This window comes from Arachis hypogaea, chromosome 8, assembly GCF_003086295.3.
Source record: "Arachis hypogaea cultivar Tifrunner chromosome 8, arahy.Tifrunner.gnm2.J5K5, whole genome shotgun sequence".
NCBI lineage: Eukaryota > Viridiplantae > Streptophyta > Magnoliopsida > Fabales > Fabaceae > Arachis > Arachis hypogaea.
Window position 1 is genome coordinate 24,245,549 of NC_092043.1, and position 14,763 is coordinate 24,260,311.

General features: G+C 37.1%; 1 long non-coding RNA gene across 2 annotated transcripts; it reads right to left on the minus strand.

Moving 5' to 3' along the window:
• Positions 1–885: 885 nt before the first annotated feature.
• LOC114924312 (uncharacterized) lies at positions 886–5,077 on the minus strand. 2 transcript variants are annotated; one of them, XR_003811385.2, is made up of 4 exons: positions 4,511–5,077; positions 4,283–4,400; positions 3,952–4,164; positions 886–1,096 (listed from the first exon to the last, which is right to left on the minus strand). It is a non-coding gene; the product is annotated as an uncharacterized lncRNA (long non-coding RNA). The 2 variants fall into 2 exon arrangements; XR_003811384.2 differs by lacking the exon at positions 4,511–5,077 and having other exon boundaries at positions 4,283–4,465.
• Positions 5,078–14,763: the final 9,686 nt, after the last annotated feature.

Consider the following 14,763-nt stretch of genomic DNA (forward strand, 5'->3'; position numbering starts at 1 on the left):
AACCTTTACTGTGAGCTTCGCCTTCCCAAGTATCGGACGAAGAAATTGAATATGGAGAAGAAGCTTGTCCCTCCCAATGATGTGAGGCGTGCTATCATCTCTCGTATTCTTGAGTTGGGTATGGACTTTGTTGATAGGGATTTGGGAAACATCAATGTCTCATGGGTCAAAGAATTTTATTGCAACTTCTTCCGTCCTACTCTGGATTCAGTACAGCTATGGGGAAGAGAGATTATGATTACCGAGACTGCTACTGAGGGCACCTGCGCTCATCAGCAGGCTGAGGTCGCTATCCACTGCATGACCTTTGACTATAAGGCGCTTAAGCGCGTGGTTGCCTTCCCAGATGCTCATTGGGTCATGGATGCAAACAACACTAAGCCTAAAGAGATGCTCTTTGTTCATCTGACTAGAGAGGCCAAGACTTGGCAGATGATATTTACCCACTATGTCTTACCCACCACTCACTTTTCTGAGATCCCTATGGAGATGCTACTTCTGATTGGTTGTGTTATAGAGGGTAAGGAGGTTTATTTTCCTCGATTGATCCGACAGTGTATGTAGCGAGCACATATTCATGGCCTACTTCCGTTTCCCACCTTGGTTACCAGTATGGCCGCATTAGCCGAGGTCCCCTGGTTGGATGATGATGCGGTACCACCACCCCCAGATGACGATGACAAGAAGGTTACTATTCCTTGGTGTAACATCCCTTCCAGCAAAATACCTTGCTTAAGTTAGGGTATTTCTACTAGAAAGAACATTACATAACCTTCTCTAGTATTAACTACTTAATTATCGAGCCTTTGTATCGAGTTCGCGTCTTAGTTTTAAGAAAATTCCAGAAAATTTTTTTTTTTTTTCATCAAAGTCATAATTCAAACATTTACAAATAATAATAGTCACATAAATATTATTGATAATAATTCTTATACAAAAGAAACCAAATAAAACTCAAATACAATATACCAAACCTACCCCTCTATATAAAATCTCAAGGGACAATCAGCGAGGGGACTCTACCAGACCAATTAAAACCATAAAAAAAACCTACTAATCGCTCGCAGCTTCAAATTGTGTCTTCAAACCTGTGTCACTGAAAGGGTGGAAAATTTGGGGGTGAGAACCAAATCACATGTTCTCAGTAGAAGTCGAGAATGCCGTGGAAGTAAAGAATAAAGCGCAAATAGTTAATTTCACTCAGAGACATCTAAAAGAAAATTAACCTTCTTTAAAAGTATTGGTTAATTATTCAAAATGCCAGACCCATATTTTCTTTATAAAACTCTTAAAAGTTTCCTAGACTGTATGAATGACTAATTTGTTCCAAGCATAGGTTCATTAAGTCTATGCTGAACCAGCTTAATCTTTCATACTTTATTAAACCTCAAACACAAACCAATCACGGCCTCAGGCCTAAGCAATTCAATCAACATCCAATTCACCACAATCCAGTCAATCAGTTACAAACACAAGTAATGAGGTTCAAACACAATCAAGAGCAAGTATATCAAGTATAACAATTAGCCGTTAACAGAATTATTCATTTAAGCAAACCAATTACATTATACATAACCAAACAATGTCACATAGATGCATATGATGAATGTCTTGTCCTAGTGCGGGTAATGAGCTCATCTGTCGGTTTCTACCCGCTCCCGACGTAACCCAGCATTACCAGCCGGATATGGCTTTCCTGTTGGCTATACCCCTGTGTACAGAAAATAACCCCTCTGCCACCACAGGGTCCACTGCACGCAGAAAATAACACATCTGCCACTGCAGGGATGTATGCCGAACCACCTTCTGTATATAGGAAATAACCCCTTTGCCACTACAGAAATGGAACAGGTGGTCACAGTACTCTGTAGCAGGAAATAACCCCTCTGCCTTACAGAAATAAAATATGGATCTGTATCGCAGGAAAGCATTCTCGGTGATCACACCATTATCTGTCTGACTGCCTCACTGCAGCAGATGATCATACAAGTATATCTGGAGTTGCCTTAATGCAACAAATGAAGAAAAACATCTCTTGGGTTGCCTCAAGCAACTAATAAATATCTCTTGGGTTGCTTCAAGCAACAGATAATCATACAATAAGTACTTTACTCTTTCCTTGTTCTTTCATAATTGCAAATACGCAAGCGGGACAAGACCCACGCCCTTGCCAACAATCTCATATGTCAAATAATCTTTTCTTAAAAGAATCATTGAAGTTATTATCATTAAACAAACCTTAAATATTGATTTTGATTAAGTCCTTATACTTTTATAAAAATTCGGACATAATCTCCTTTAAAAATAGGACTTAGCCACCCTTACGGGTCCCAAACAATTTACCAAACTCCTTTCAACCTTTTCAATATCAACTCAATTCAGAAACAAGCAAATTCCAACATTGAATCAGCCATATAATGCTAAGGTTCATCTTTAATTTTATGAACTCATAACTATCACTCGAGCATTCTCAACACCCTATCTTCTTTTTTGTTTTTAATATAGCAAATGAACTCGAAATTGCGCAAAATTTATGTCCAGGCGTTCGTCTTGAAATAAGCTTTCTAACAAACTAAAGATCATAATTTTCTGGTTTCTCTAGCCTTAAGAATAAAGGAAAAACCGAGACTGCTCTGCAGTGCGTAAAACCAGAAAAACAGCAGCAGCATGTGACATTCAAAATTCAATATAAAATTCAAGTTAAATCCAATGACTTTGAAAATTAATACAGTTCAACTTCACTCATCCAAGTTTCTTTTCCAATTGGTTTCAGGTCAATATCATTTTTGATGAAGAAGTTATATAATCTAGAAGTTGACTAATTTTCTGCAGAATTCTGTTTTAAAACTTAATGAACTTATCTTTTCCAAATCCCATAACTTACTCATTAAAACATGGATAGCCCTGAAATCTACGTCACATATGATAAACATACTTAATTTTCATTTCCAATTGGCTGCATCTCAATATCATTCCAGATTTAAAAATTATAAAACCTCAAAGTTACTGACTTAGAAAAACAAAGCTTGACTTTTACTGCATAATACATCTTTCTTTGAAAATCCAAATCTTTAAAATCACAACTCTAACAATTCTAAATTTTTATGAAATTAAAGTATTAGGACCAAAGTTTCATTTAAAATTGGTTCCATCTCAAAATTCAAACTGCAGAATTCCCAATAGAGAAATCAAGTTGCTGCTGTGTTAAACGTTCTGCAGAAAAACCAGATTTGACATCCCCAATTCAAAAATTCACCATAAATCATAAACTTAATGAAAAAGTCTCAAATTTACCAGTTTAGTTCCTTGTATCCCCAAGTTTAACCCAGATTTGGTTCCACGCAATTCCGATAAACACAGAATTAATTATAGCTTTTCAAAGCTGCTGACTCAGTTTAGAAGTTATGCAGAAAATTAGATTTTAGAATTCAACTTTGAAAAATCATAACTAATTCTCTAATTGATACGAAACCTTAAAAATTGAGTTTTCACAATTACACTTAATATAATTTACTTAACACTTAAATTCTTATCATTTTAGTCACTATAGAGTCACTGATTCACTTTCAAAGTTGCCGTTTATTTTCAAGAGAACCTGATTTTCAGCAAACCATTTAGTATTCAAAATCCAACCCTTCAATACCCCTCAAAACCAATTCCAAATCAACCACCAACCAAACTCATTAACATTTCCATATACCAAATAACAACTCAATGGCAACAAATCCAACATAACCCGTTAAAATTCAGGAATTCTCAACAATTAATCATCAAACAATTCCCAATCCACATAATCAATCAATATCACTAATCAACAATTCCAAATCACAATTTCAGCCACAATTCAATATTCACATAGTCAATCAACTACTCACAGGTATTAAATCTATTTGCAGTTATTCAATAAACGTTGTAGGCATTCTTAAATTGAAATCGTTTTAAACCCCCTACCTCGATGTCGCAATTACAAGAGACCGTTGGCAGAATTGCTGCGAGACAGCTGGCTGGACCTCTACTAGTCACGCAACCGTTTCTGCCCAGAAAGCAGCAGCACTACATCTCAACACAACCGGGACAGCAGTAGCATTAGCTTCCACAACAATGACCATGGTTGCAGTGAAATGAAGATTTCGAATTCAATGGAATCGAAAGGCAGAAACAGCTCTGGTAATTTAAAACGTAGCACAGACCAAAGTTGAATTAAAACAAGAACAAGCAGTTTAATAAGAAATTGGCAGAATAAGGCGTGCAATTGGAGCAGTAATAAGGGGAAAAGGCTAACCCAGGCCAATGGATGTTGAACCTAAGTATAGCAGAAGCAGGGCAGGGGCGATTCCTAGCAACACCCCCCGGTGGTTCCGGCAGCAGCATCACCCCGCCAGTGGCTCCATTAAAACATGCTCCAACAAACATAACATAGCCAAGAACATCAGAGGCAGATACAAGCTATTTACAGAGTGACAAGGGTTCAAAGATGGTGGTTCTCATGGCTAGGGTTTAACTAACTCACCATTAATCATGGCGGCAACCAGAAATTCCGGCGGCGGCGGTGGTGAAGAGGCGTGGCGTTGATGACAGAAGACTTCTCCTTTCCTCCTCTGTTGCGTCGTATCTCTCTCTCTCTCCCTTTCTCAGATTCGCGCTTGCTCTCTCTCCAACGACGGCGGCTCCGACCGCACCAGCGACGATGAAGACCCCGACGGCGGTGACGAAGCGGGCTCGGGCTCGGCTCTATGGACGGGACGGCGCTGCAAAGCAGCTCGACGGCGAGCTCCTCGCGGCTCCACAAACGACGACGATGACTCTGATGATGACAGAACGCGCGGCAGCGCGAGCGGAGTTGAACGGTGGCAGTGCGACGGTCACGGCGGCGGCGGGGCAAGAGCTCTTCCCTCTCTCTTTTCTCTGCTCTTCGTGCTCTCTCTCTCTCTCTCTCTGCGTTTCTTTCTTCTTTTGTGTGTGTGTGTGGTGTTTAGGAAGAAAAGGGGGTAGAGGCTGCGTTCAGTGGCTGAGGAAAGGGAAACATTAGGGTTAGGGTTTCTCAATTTGGGAAATTAGGGTTTCTGAGTTTGATTTTGGGAATTAGGGTTAGAAATTAGGATTTTATAAAAGAATATGAATAGATATGAATAGATATTTTGATAAAATTGAAGAGTAGAGTAATTTTAAAATTAAATATACTCTATGAAAAATATATAAAAATATTGTTTATTAACATATTGCTAAGTTCAATCAATTATTTTTAATTTTACATTATAAAATAAGCATATTAATCACATTTTTATAAAATATAGTTTAGACTCAATACTAATTATTCAAATTAAATGATATAACCTTTTATTATTTTTCTATCACCGAAACTTTAATTTCAATTTACAAAATATCTAATTATAATAAAATTACTTAAACTTTAAGTATTTATAAAAATCCATTTAATCATTCCTAATAAATAAATCTCTTAGAGCTCAAAGTAATAAAATAAACCATAATTTATTCATAATAGAAATTACTTAAATTAAATTATATAATACTTCCATCACTAAATTTTATTTCCAAAACATATGAAATAACCAATTATAAAAATTACATAAGAATATTGATTAACTTAAACTCCAAATATTAATAAAACTAATTTAATTATTCTTAATTGACTAATTTATAAAATAAGATATCAAATTAATAAAATAAATCGTAACCCTTTCAGAATAAAAGTTACTTGAATTAAATTATACAATCCTTTCTAATTTTTCAATTACTAAAATTATACAAAATATTCCATTATAGAAAATTACTTAAGAATCTTATTTGATTTAAAACAAAATTATCTCCGAATCTATTTAATTATCTCTAATAAAATAATTTCTAAAATTATAAAGTTTAAACTCAATAAGGTAAAATCACAATTTATTTATATTTAGATTTTTCAAAAATGAGGGATGTTACACTTAGGGTGGCTGGGTGCACGAGAAGCCCCCGACTAGACGCTGATCTAGGGCTAGAGCAATTGTAGGGGCAGCTGGACCTTTAGCCTCGACAGCAGCCCCATCCTCTTCTACAGCAGCAGCTCCATCTTCTTCAACAGCCCCTTCTTCAGCACCTGAGCCGACTTACCTACTGGTTCAGCGTCTGTTTCGGTTTCTGGAGCGCAAAAAGTGTCAGATCATGCGCCGACTGGATCGGATGGATCAGGCACTCATCTCCCTGGGCGCTGAGTTACCTCTGCTTTCAGACTCTCCAGCCTCCGATGAGCAGGATCATCAGGAGGAGGATGCCGAGGAGCCACCTCAGCAGGATGCGCCTCCAGCTGTACCTGACGCCACAGAGATTCAGCAGCCCCAAGAGGAGCCGGCCCCACAGCCTCAGACAGAGTCAGCACCTACCGGTGTACCTACCCCTGATCCTCAAGATTAGCATCGAGGACGATGCTTAGTCTTAAGTGTGGGGAGGTTGCCGGTGGCACCATGAGAGGACCGGTGAACATTTTCAGCTATTTCCTAGTTATCTTAAATTGCGCACCTTTATATATATTTGATGCATTTGAGTTTATTTTGGATACTCTTACTATTTTGGTCCGTTTTGGATACTTTTACTGCTTATTTTGGATTTTAGGTATTTTGGATGCTAGATGTTTTCCTCTTTAGCTTATGGTTGTGATTAGAAATTATTTGTGAATTGTTAAAACTTAGTCACCTTTTTGCATGAGAAATTGGTCTTAAATTGAAAAGAAAGGGTAAACTAAGGAAATTTTGAAATTTTTGGATTTTTCAATCACAACAATGCTTAGTCAAATATTGAGATTCTCCAAGAAACTTAATTGTATGGCACCAACCTGATGAGCGAATAATTTATACTCTTTTTGGCATTGTTTTTAGTATGTTTTTAGTATATTTTAGTTAGTTTTTAGTATAATTTTATTAGTTTTTAGTTAAAATTCACTTTTCTGGACTTTACTATGAGTTTGTGTGTTTTTATGTGATTTCAGGTATTTTCTGGCTGAAATTGAGGGTCCTGAGCAAAAATCTGATGCAAAGGCTTAAAAGGACTGCAGATGCTGTTGGATTCTGACCTCCCTGCACTCGAAGTGGATTTTTTAGAGCTACAGAAGCCCAATTAGCGCGATCTCAACGGCGTTGGAAAGTAGACATCCTGGGCTTTCCAACAATGTATAATAGTCCATACTTTGCCCGAGATTTGATGGCCCAAACCGGCGTTGCAAATCAGCTTCAGAATTCCCAGCGTTTAACACTGGAATTGGCATAAAAATTGGAGTTAAACGCCCAAACTGGCATAAAAGCTAGCGTTTAACTCCAGAAAAAGTCTCTACACATGAAAGCTTCAAATGCTCAGCCCAAGCACACACTAAGTGGACCTAGAAGTGGATTTTTACGTCATTTACTCATTTCTGTACCCTAGGTTACTAGTTCACTATTAATAGGATCTTTTGACATTGTATCGGTACCTCATGACACTTTACACGTTTCTCATTGTATCTTCTACGGCATGAGTCTCTAAACCCCATGGTTGGGGGTGAGGAGCGCTGCTGTGTCTTGATGGATTAATGCAATTACTACTGTTTTTCATTCAATCATGCTTGCTTCTATTCTAAGATATCACTTGTTCTTAAACCTGATGAATGTGATGATCCGTGACACTCATCATCATTCTCAACTATGAACGTGTGCCTGACAACCACCTCCGTTCTACCTTAGATTGAGTAGATATCTCTTGGATTCCTTAATCAGAATCTTCGTGGTATAAGCTAGAATTGATGGCGGCATTCAAGAGAATCCAGAAGGTCTAAACCTTGTCAGTGGTATTCTGAGTAGGATTCAAGGATTGAATGACTGTGACGAGCTTCAAACTCCTGAAGGCTGGGCGTTAGTGACAGGTGCAAAAGAATCACTGGATTCTATTCCAACCTGATTGAGAACCGACAGATGATTAGTCGTGCTGTGACAGAGCGCGTTGAACATTTTCACTGAGAGGATGGGAGGTAGCAATTAACAACGGTGAAAATGGCTACCTCCCATCCTCTCAGTGAAAATGTTCAACGCACCCTGTCACGGCACGGCTATTCATCTGTCGGTTCTCAATCAGGTTGGAATAGAATCCAGTGATTCTTTTGCGTCTGTCACTAACGCCCAGCCTTCAGGAGTTTGAAGCTCGTCATAGTCATTCAATCATTGAATCCTACTCAGAATACCACAGACAAGGTTTAGACCTTCCGGATTCTCTTGAATGCCGCCATCAATTCTAGCTTATACCACGAAGATTTCGGTTAAAGAATCCAAGAGATATCCACCCAATCTAAGGTAGAACGGAGGTGATTGACAGTCACATGTTCATAGGTGAGAATGATGATGAGTGTCACGGATCATCACATTCATCAAGTTGAAGAACAAGTGATATCTTAGAACAAGAACAAGCGGAATTGAATAGAAGAACAATAGTAATTGCATTAATACTCGAGGTACAGCAGAGCTCCACACCTTAATCTATGGTGTGTAGAAACTCCACCGTTGAAAATACATAAGAACAAGGTCTAGGCATGGCCGAGAGGCCAGCTGATGAGCGGATAATTTGTACGCTTTTGGCATTGTTTTTAGTATGTTTTTAGTATGATCTAGTTAATTTTTAGTATATTTTTATTAGTTTTTAGTTAAAATTCACTTTTCTGGGCTTTACTATGAGTTTGTGTGTTTTTCTGTGATTTCAGGTATTTTCTGGCTGAAATTGAGGGACCTGAGCAAAAATCTGATTCAGAGACTAAAAAGGACTGCAGATGCTGTTGGATTCTGACCTCCCTGTACTCGAAGTGGATTTTAAAAATTTTTGACCAAGTCAACCCAAAATTTCGAAAATTTGGAGGGAAATAAGGAAAAGATATTTTTTTATTTTTGAAATTTTAATTATGAGAGAGAAAAATAATTAAAATTAAAACGTCATAATTGTGTTTTTCTCTTTTCTTTTTGGATCAAAATAAGGAATGCATGCAAGAACACTATGAATGTCAAGATGAACACCAAGAACACTTTGAAGATCATGATGAACATCAAGAACATATTTTTGAAAAATTTTTGATGCAAAGAAGACATGCAAGACACCAAACTTAGAAATCTTTAATGCATGGACTCTAACAAACGAAAAATGCATATGAAAAACAACAAACAACACAAAACAAGAAAACATCAAGATCAAACAAGAAGACTTGTCAAGAACAACTTGAAGATCATGAAGAACACTATGAATGCATGAAATTTTCGAAAATAATGCATAAATTTTAAAAACATGCAATTGACACCAAACTTAAAAATTGACTCAAGACTCAAACAAGAAACACAAAATATTTTTTATTTTTATGATTTTATGATTTTTTTGTATTTTTATTATATTTTTCGAAAATAAAGTTTGAAAAAACGAAAAAGAAAAGAAAAATTTTGAAAAAGATTTTTGAAAAGAAAATTACCTAATCTGAGCAACAAGATGAACCGTCAGTTTTCCATACTCGAACAATCCCCGGCAATGGCGCCAAAAACTTGGTGGACGAAATTGTGATCCTCTTTGTATTTGCATGAGATTTATTTAATGGCTATTGACTATATGTGGACACAACTCCGTTCAACTTAACCAGCAAGTGTACTGGGTCATCCAAGTAATACCTTACATGAGTAAGGGTCGATCCCACAGAGATTGTTGGTATGAAGCAAGCTATGGTCACCTTGTAAATCTCAGTTAGGCAGATTAAATGGTTTATGATAAGTTCGAAAATAAATAATAAACAGAAAATAAAATGGTAAATAGTTACTCATATAATTCCATGGTGAGAATTTCAGATAGGCATATGGAGATGCTGTGCTCCTCTTCAATCTCTACTTTCTTATTACATTCATCCAATCTTTCTTACTCCTTTCCATGGCAAGCTGTATGTAGGGCATCACTGTTGTCAATGGCTACATCCCATCCTCTTAGTGAAAATGGTCCTATGCTCTGTCACAGTACGGTTAATCATCTGTCGGTTCTCAATCAAGTTGGAATAGAATCCCTTGATTCTTTTGCGTTTGTCACTAATGCCCAGCCTTCAGAAGTTTGAAGCTCGTCACAGTCATTCAATACCGAAATCTTACTCGGAATACCACAGACAAGGTTAGACTTTCCGGATTCCCATGAATGCCGCCATCTATCTAGCTTATACCATGAAGATTCTGTTGGGGAATCTAAGAGATATGCACCCGGCCTAAGGTAGAATGGAAGTGGTTGTCAGTCACGCGCGTTCATAGGTGAGAATGATGATGAGTGTCACGGATCATCACATTCATCAAGTTGAAGTGCAACGTATATCTTGGAATAAGAATAAAAGAGAATTGAATAGAAAATAATAGTAATTGTATTGAAACTTGAGGTACAGCAGAGCTCCACACCCTTAATCTATGGTGTGTAGAAACTCCACCGTTGAAAATACATAAGTGAAAGGTTCAGGCATGGCCGAATGGCCAGCCCCCAAAACATGATCGATAGTCTCCTAAGATGAAGAATAAAACAAAACTGAGACCAAAGATGTCTAATACAATAGTAAATTATCCTATTTATACTAGACTAGCTACTAGGGTTTACATGAGTAAGTAATTGATGCATAAATCCACTTCTGGGGCCCACTTGGTGTATGTTTGGGCTGAGCTTGATCTATCCACGAGCTAAGGCTTTTATTGGAGTTGAACACCGAGTTACAGCGTGTTTCTGGCGTTCAACTCCGGGTTGTGACGTGTTTTTGGCGTTTGACTCTAGACAGCAGCATGTACTTGGCGTTGAGCGCCACTTTACGTCATCAATTCCCGAATAAAGTATGGACTATTATATATCGCTGGAAAGCTCTGGATGTCTACTTTTTAACGCCGTTAAGAGTGCGCCATTTGAAATTTTGTAGCTCTAGAAAATCTATTTTGAGTGCAGGGAGGTCAGATTCCAACAGCATCAGCAGTCCTTTTGTCAGCCTTTTTCAGAGTTTTGCTCAAGTCCCTCAATTTCAGCCAGAAATTACCTGAAATTATAGAAAAACACACAAACTCATAGTAAAGTCCAGAAATGTGAATTTAACATAAAACTAATGAAAACATCCCTAAAAGTAGCTTGAACTTACTAAAAACTACCTAAAAACAATGCCAAAAAGCGTATAAATTATCCGCTCATCAATGTCCTTGTACAAAGTATAAAAAGAAAAGAAAAAAAGAAGAGAAAAATAAAATGAAAAGAAAAAAATAAATATAGAAAAAAAGAAGAGAAGAAAAAGAAAGAAGAAAATAAAAAGAAAGCAACCAAAGGGGACAAAACGCCCCGAAGTGAAGCACAATAAAAGGGAATCAATGCATAAGTGTTATGAATCAAGAAATAGAATGCATGAATATGTAAGAAAAAGTGAAGAATGGGTAGTTAGAATAGTTTGAACTTGTATAGGTCATTATATAGGTTAGGTGGGAATGTCTATGCTAATCAAAGGTCTAAACTTTAGTCCACTTAACCATAAATGATCCTACCTTGACCCTAACCCCATTACAACCTAAATGAAAGACCTCATGATGAATGTATGCATGCATTGAATAGGTGTTGATTGTTAGAAGAAAATCAAATTTTGGAAAGCATGATTAGAAGGGAATTGAGTAAATTAACCCTTAAACACTTGAGTGAATAAAGCGGATACACATCTGGTGAGGGTTCAAAAGTTTAATCACATGTGTTCACTCATATTATCTATATTCTTGCAAGCTTGAATTTCTTTTGATAGTTTCAATACAATTGTGGTTGGACTTGATTCCTATTGCTCTAGTTCTTGTGCTTACACATGTTTCCTTGGGAATTGATTTGTTTGAACCAAGCATTTGCATTCACTTTAGGTAGTTGCATTTAGATAGGTTCATGTAGTTTAGTTGCATTTAATAAATGTCATACCCCTTAGTTCCTTCTTATTTTAGCATGAGGACATGCTAAGGTTTAAGTGTGGGGAGGTTGATAAACCCCATTTTTAGGGTTTATCTTGTATTGAATTTAGAGTATTTTGATGACCTTTTCTCGCATTTAGCCTATGAAGTAGCATGGTTTTGTAATCTCTCCCGTATTTGTTCTCAAGTGTAAAAACATGCTTTTTAAACCTTATTTTGATGAATTCTAATTCCTCCTTGATTCCATAAGATGCGTTGATGTGTTTGCTAGTAATTCCAGGATTGAAATAGGCTAAGCATGGATCAAAGGGAGCAAGGAAGGAAGCATAATGATGCCAAGGCATCTTAGGCTAGTTTCACTAGCATTTTTCTGTTAGTTTTAGTTGTTTTATGCATTTTCTTGAGCTTAAAGTAACCAAGAATGGTTAAATGAATAACAAAGAATGAACCATCCAAACAGTATGATTTTGATGCAAATTTCATGAGTTTTTAGTTATATTACTTGAATGCTATGAATGGAAGATTTCTCATGAAATTTTGCAAGACTTTGATGCAGTTGTTTGGATGATTTCAGGGAAGAAGAGGTTAGGCAAGGAAGCAACAAAATCAATAAAGGAAGCTTGAATATCACATGTGGAGTTTAAGCTCCAGTTTAAGCAAGTTTAAGCTCCAGTTTAAGCTCCAGTTTAAGCAAGTTTAAGCTTAAACTGGAGCTTAAACGCCAAAATCAGGAAAATCTGAAAGTGGCGTTTAACCTCCAGTTTAACCTTAAACTGGAAGTTAAACGCCAGAATGAGAATTGCACCAGGAAGCATTCCCACGTTTAAGCTTCAGTTTAACCTTAAACTGGAGCTTAAACGTGTTCGACATTTTCTTCTCCTCCAGGGTTTGCTTTCCTCATTTCCACGTTTAAGCTCCAGTTTAACCTTAAACTGGAGCTTAAACGTGTTCGACCATTTCCCTCCAGGATTGCTTTCTTCAATTCCACGTTTAAGCTTCAGTTTAACCTTAAACTGAAGCTTAAACGTGTTCGACAATTTCCACCCTCCAGGGTTGCTTTCTTCCATTTCCACGTTTAAGCTTCAGTTTAACCTTAAACTGAAAGGCTTAATACACCTATGCCAATGTTTAAGTTGCAGTTTAAGCTTAAACTGCAACTTAAACGCCACTTGTGAAAGGGTTTCTGGGCCAAAGATATTGCAGTTTAAGTTAGTATTTGAGCACAAACATTGACTTAAACATACTCTGGTATGAAACCCAATTGAATATCATGGTTTATGGGATTGGGCCTGAAGAATTGATGAGTCTGGAATTTCAATTTGTTGAGTCATGTGTCATTACTTGATTATCACTAAGTTGGCTCAATGAATGTTACAGAATTGGATCAGCAAGCCTCATCAGGATTATGGATCATAAACCCAAAGCAAAAGGAAATCAGGGAAAGGCCTCAAAGCCCAAGAAACACAACAGAAGCTCAATTTAGAAAGTGTATAAATAGGATAGAATTTAAGTTAGAATGGACTTTTATTTTTACTTTTGGGGAACTTTTTCATTTTGCTAGTTTTCATACTTTTGTAATTGAATTCAGAGCTATGACTCACTAAACCCCTTTCATTGGGTTAGGGAGCTCTATTGTAATTCAATGAATCAATAATAGTTTTTATCTTCTTCTTCAATCTTTTCTCTTGAATTTTGTTAGAAAGCTTCTCATCTAATTCTATTGGTTAGTTGTCTTGGGAAAGAAACTATCCATAATTGGAATCCTTCGGAACCTTGGGAAAGGAATGGAGGATTCATGCTAGAGAAGTTTCTCACAGTGAATTGGATTGGGGTTTGGATGGATATTGTGACATGTAATCCTACCAAATTGTGGTTCATGAAACTGTGTGGTATAATCAGAGATCGAGCATCATCTCTTCTTATGAACATTTAAACCAAGGGATTGGGAATCTGTTTGTTTTTAGAGAGAATTGGTGAGCCAAGGGATTGGGATCCAATCATAGAAGATTGCCAAGCAAAATTCAATGAATGCATTGGTTGAGAAGGGATAAAAATGTGTTGATTCGGAGATCTCAATATCTCCTGAAACCCAATGAATTCCCCATTTCTGATCTACACTTTCTCTTTACATTCTGCAATTAAATTCATGCAATCACCCCCATCCCTTTTTAATTTCAGCAATTTAGCTTCTCGCTCTTTAATTCATGCAATTTAAATTCCGCATTCTCATCTAAATCTTGATTCCGCTCAACTAGAACACACTTCTAATCCGAATTGCTCACTCAACCAATCCTTGTGGGATTCGACCTCACTCTATTGTGAGTTTTTACTTGACGATAACCGGTGCACTTGCCGGAAGGAATTTTTGCCGATGTGCAATTTCCTAAAATCGTAGCTATCAAGTTTATGGCGCTGTTGCCGGGGATTGGTTTTCGATTGACAATTCTCAAATTGGAAGTTAACTAGATTGAGCATTTTTTTTGTTTTGTTAATTCCGTTCAAGTTACTTGTTGAATTTTAATTTCTGCACTCTGTTACTTGCTTTCTTTCTTTATGCCTTTAAATTCAAGCAACTAACTCACTGACCCACTAACTATTTGAATTAATTCCTCAACTGCTCTAACCATACTCTTCCATTAACCAAGAGTATTTCACTTGTTTGTTGCCTGTGCTGTGTTCTTGTATGACAGGTAGGAGAGGAGAGACATCAACTCCTCCATATACCGAACCAGAGAGGACCCTTCATAAACTTAGAAGGGAAGCAAGAGGGAAGAGAGTACTGAGAGAAGAAGAATCTGAAGGAGAATCTGAGGACAATTTTGAGGAAGCTCTA